General features: G+C 46.5%; 1 long non-coding RNA gene across 1 annotated transcript; it reads right to left on the reverse strand.

The window, feature by feature from the left end:
- Positions 1 to 4363: 4363 nt before the first annotated feature.
- LOC130599741 (uncharacterized) lies at positions 4364 to 5027 on the reverse strand. The gene is made up of 3 exons (XR_008972294.1): positions 4970 to 5027; positions 4685 to 4756; positions 4364 to 4458 (listed from the first exon to the last, which is right to left on the reverse strand). It is a non-coding gene; the product is annotated as an uncharacterized LOC130599741 (long non-coding RNA).
- Positions 5028 to 5240: the final 213 nt, after the last annotated feature.

Consider the following 5240-nt stretch of genomic DNA (forward strand, 5'->3'; position numbering starts at 1 on the left):
ACAGAACAAAGAAAGACTGGGAAAAATGGGGAAATCCTATAGAAATAAATCAGTGATTCAGTAACTGGACTAACGGAATTAACATACCAAACGTCTGGCCCACTCCAGATGAACATTATTGGATCTGTGGTAAAATAGCCTTTGCATTTTTACCTCAAAATTGGACAGGATCATGTATATTAGGAGCCATCAGACCCAGTTTCTTTTTATTACCTATAAACCGAGGGGAATGCTTGGGAGTCCAGTTATAGACAGAAACAGGTGAACTAAGGAGAAAATGATATAGAAGAGAATTACAAATTGGTAACTGGAAGGACAATGAGTGGCCACCTGAATTAATAATTTCTCATTATGATCTGGCAACTTGGGCTGAAGACGGGTCCTGGGGATACAGGACTCCTATATATATGCTGAATTGGATTATAAGATTACAAGCTGTAGTAGAAATAGTAGTAAATAAAACAGGAGATGCATTAGGATTAGTTGCAAAGCAAAATACTAAAATGAGAACTGCAATATACCAGAATCTTTTGGCTTTGGATTATTTGCTAGCTCAAAAAGGAGGGGTCTATGGAAAATTCAATCTCAGTAATTGCTGTTTAGAAATAGATGATGAGGGAAAAGCCATAAGTGAGCTTGTGAGAGAAATGAAAAAGATAGCCCATGTTCCAGTACCAACCTGGAATGGAATCAATTTAGGAGGATTAGGATCTTGGGGACAATTTTTAAATGGGGACTGGATCACTAAAATCGGTATACTGATATTGGGAATATTTGGAGGACTATTAATTATTCCATGTATAATCCCATGTTTCACCAGATCGATACATACAGTTGTACAAAACATGCAATTAACCATCATGCCACACTGGGCTATACAAGACTGTATTGCACCATACTGGGCTGCACAAGTCTGTACTTAGCCATATGGAGCCATACAGGGCTGTACTGGGCCATACTGGGCTGTATCTAGCCATATGGGACCATCTAAGTGTGATAAACACATAAATATATTAGGTTTTGCAAATCATAGGTGTGGCTATGTGGATATAACTGTATGAGTTTACAGTAACAGAAACAAAGCTCGCTAAAGACACAAGATTAGACAACAAAAAGGACCAGAACTCTTGAGCAAAATGGAGTCACATAGCAAAAGAATTTGTAAAGGTAAAAGAAAAGGGGGGGGGGGCTTAGAATCATAGAATAACTAGGGTTGGGAAGGACCTTAAGATCATCTAGTTCCAAACCCCCTGCCATGGGCAGGGACACCTCACACTAAACCACCTCACCCAAGGCTTCGTCCAACCTGGCCTTGAACACTGCCAGGGATGGCACACTCACAACCTCCCTGGGCAACCCATTCCAGTGCCTCACCACCCTAACAGGAAAGAATTTCTTCCTTATATCCAATCTAAACTTCCCCTGTTTAAGTTTTAACCTGTTACCCCTTGTCCTGTCACTGCAGTCCCTACTGAAGAGCCCCTCCCCAGCATCCCTATAGGCCCCATTCAGATACTGGAAGGCTGCTGTGAGGTCTCCACGCAGCCTTCTCTTCTCCAGGCTGAACAGCCCCAACTTTCTCAGCCATATCTTCATATGGGAGGTGCTCCAGTCCCCTGATCATCCTCGTGGCCCTCCTCTGGACTTGTTCCAACAGTTCCATGTCCTTTTTATGTTGAGGACACCAGAACTGCACACAATACTCCAGGTGAGGTCTCACGAGAGCAGAGTAGAGGGGCAGGATCACCTCTTTCGACCTGCTGGTCACACTCCTTTTGATGCAGCTCAGGATACGGTTGGCTTTCTGGGCTGCACGCACACACTGCCTGATCATGTTCATTTTCTCATCAACCAACACCCCCACGTCATTCTCCGCAGGGCTGTTCTGAATCTCTTCTCTGCCCAACCTGTAGCTGTGCTTGGGATGGCTCTGACCCAGGTGTAGGACCTTGCACTTGGCATGGTTAAACTTCATGAGGTTGGCATCAGCCCACCTCAGAAGCGTGTCAAGGTCCCTCTGGATGGCCTTCCTTCCCTCCAGGGTATCAACTGAACCACACAGCTTGGTGTCATCGGCAAACTTGCTGACGGTGCCCTCAATCTCACTGTCCATGTCAGCGATGAAGATGTTGAACAAGACTGGTCCCAACACCGATCCCTGAGGGGCACCACTCATTACTGGTCTCCAGCCGGACATTGAGCCATTGACCACAACTCTTTGCGTGCGGCCATCCAGCCAGTTCTTTATCCACCGAGTGGTCCATCCATCAAATTGATGTCTCTCCAATTTAGAGACAAGAATGTCATGTGGGACGGTGTCGAACGCTTTACACAAGTCCAGGTAGATGACATCAGCTGCTCTACTCCTGTCCATCAGCTCCTTAGCCCCATCATAGAAGGCCACCAAATTGGTCAGGCAGGATTTCCCCTTAGTGAAGCCATGCTGGCTGTCACCAAGCACCTTGTTGTTTTTCATGTGCCTTAGCATGCCTTCCAGGAGAATCTGCTCCCAGATTTTGCCAGGCACAGAAGTGAGACTGACTGGTCTGTAGTCCCCCAGGTCATCCATTTTCCCCTTCTTGAAAATGGGTGTTATATTTCCCTTTTTCCAGTCATCAGGAACTTCACCTGACTGTCACGATTTTTCAAATATGATGACCAGCAGCTTAGCAACTTCATTTGCCAGCTCCTTCAGGACCTATGGATGGATTTCATCAGGTCCCATGGACTTGTGCACGTTCAGATTTTTAAGATGGTCCTGAACCAGTTCCTCTCCTACAGTGGGCGCAAGGTCTTCATTCTCACAGTCCCTGCATCTGCCTTCCAAGACTTGGGTGGTGCGATCAGAGCCTTTGTCTGTGAAGACCGAGGCAAAGAAGTCAGTAAGAACCTCGGCCTTCTCCAAATCCTGTGTAGCCAGTTCTCCCGCTAGCTTCCGGAGAGTGCCCATGTTGTCCCTAGTCTGTTTTTTATTTGCTTGATATAAGAAAAGCTAGTGCCTGAAAAACATAAAGTACTTTTTAGCTTAACTTAGGTTGTAGAAGGAGAACACTGTTTATGTTGTATGTCTGTGGAATGTAGTGGCCCCACTAAACATGAGTTCATTGTTTCACGCTAGTCTTCTGAAGTATCTTTAGCTTTAAAGAACAATGTTTGTGTTGTAAGTCTGTGGTGAGATAACAGAATTTAGTGGCTCCACTAAACATGACTGAGTTATTTCACACCGTCCTTCTACTTATCAGTTAGAGACAATGCCTCCTAAACATCTGCTAGCTTGGGATACTCCTTGTCTGCCCATCCTGCAATAAATTTTGCAGGGAGGTCACACTGTTCTAAATCTTTGCTAGTTATCAGAAGAATTACAGATATGGCTGGTTTCAGCTAGTTGTGTGATTACTGGGGCGTCCAACTGTGCCAAAGGTGAAAAGTACACTGTGAGGAAGACTGCTTACTTCATCCTCAAGACCCCTACTCACAAGAGGAAGACTGCTTACTTTATGCTCAAGACCCCTGCCCACCATCACCAGAGAACAGTGTGCAGATGCCAAGAGGAGGAGATTTATGATAATAAGTTCCTGGAGGTAGTTATATTCCCGGCCTATACGTGGGAATTATGAATATGTATGTTACAAATGCAATAGTGAAAGTATATAAACCTGTAACAAATACTAATCACTTGCGCCTCTGGGTACAGTCATGCGCCCAGCACTGTTGCTTTTGCTTTATTGACTTTATCCCTCAATAAAACCTTGTTATCTTGTTTAGAGGAGTGAGTTTGTATTTCACATAAGGCTATGCAGGACTGTATTGGGCCATGCTGGGATATATTGGGCTGTACTTGACTATATAGGTCTGCACTGCACAATACTGGGCTGTACTGACCCAAACTGGGCCATACTGGGCTGTGCTGTGTTATACATGGCCATATAGGACTGCACTGCACCATACTGGATTGTACAGGGCTGAACTGGGCCGTAAAGGGAGGAGGGGCACAACCCTTGGGGACTCTCCCCCCCATCATCTGGGTGAGGGTCAGAGTGTGGGTCCCACTGCTCCTGTCCCCCTAGCCCATGGCTGCGGCAGGAGTGGGCTCTGCACTATCAGTACTTGACTTTATTTGTAAACTCTCTTTGGTCGACCAGAAAAACCTCAAGAAAAGACCCAAGCAACTCCCCAAAATTATATAGATCATGAAACCAACCAGGAGAATGGGGTGAAATTAAGAGTTTACCCCAAAACTTGGACCCAAGAGCTGCTGGGGGAGTGCTGCAGTGGTGGGTGCTCCTCTGTTGTGCTTGGTTTTTGGGGAGGAAGAGGTGGGTGGGGTGGGGTGGGATGGTCCTACATGAGAGGCTCACTACAGAGCACAATCTCCATTTCCTTGTGGTAGAGCTTTCCCTCATTGGACAGGTTCATGATGCTCTTCCTGTAGTTGGTGAGCTGCTGGATGCTCATCTCCTGAAAGGAAGGAGGAGAGGGGGGAGGTGGTGGGAGCTAGGGACTCCATTTCTCCCAGCGGAGCACCTCTAGGTTGGGGACATGCCCCTCTCCATGGGTTGGCACCTGGACCAGCATCTTTCCTGGTCCCTGGGGAGCGTGGACACAGCAGGTGGGAGATGGTGCTGGGAGAGGGGAGAATGCACAGGGGGGTCTGGGGGGCACCTGGGCTCTGTCCCCCACTTACTTTCTTATTCTTCTTATACAGGTCTTTCAACAGTATGTCCAGCTCATTCTCATCAATGAAGCCGCTTCCATCCTGGATAACAAGGGAGAAACATCAGAATGGAGAAGGACATGAGCCTCACCACCCTGGGCATGGGTGCAAGGGGCACCCCCAGACCCCTTACCCAGCACTCACACCCCACATTGGAGCAAGAAATTGACCCAACTAAAACCACATGGGTTTGGGTTGTTTTTTTTTTCCAAGTTGTATTTGTTTGGGGCAGTTTCTCAGGATCTGGCTCCCTACCTTGTCATAGAAGGTGAAGATGGCATTGAACTCCTCCGAGGACAGCTTCATCCCCTGAGAAGCAGCATGGGACACTGAGGTGTGAGGGAGGGGACGAGGTGTGAGCAGGGAATAGGATTTGTTTAATCTATTATTATTATTATTTTTAATTTTATTTTGCCTGAAACTTCAGAAGGCAGTTTTCTTGCAGAGGCAAAAGTCTGAAAGACAAAAGGGGCAGGATGAACGGGAAGCAACAGGGAAAAGACACTTTTTAAACCAAAATGGTTCT

Source organism: Pezoporus wallicus, unplaced genomic scaffold (assembly GCF_028554395.1).
Source record: "Pezoporus wallicus isolate ANWC-B61680 ecotype Strahan unplaced genomic scaffold, APGP_CSIRO_Pwel_v1 contig_8383, whole genome shotgun sequence".
NCBI lineage: Eukaryota > Metazoa > Chordata > Aves > Psittaciformes > Psittacidae > Pezoporus > Pezoporus wallicus.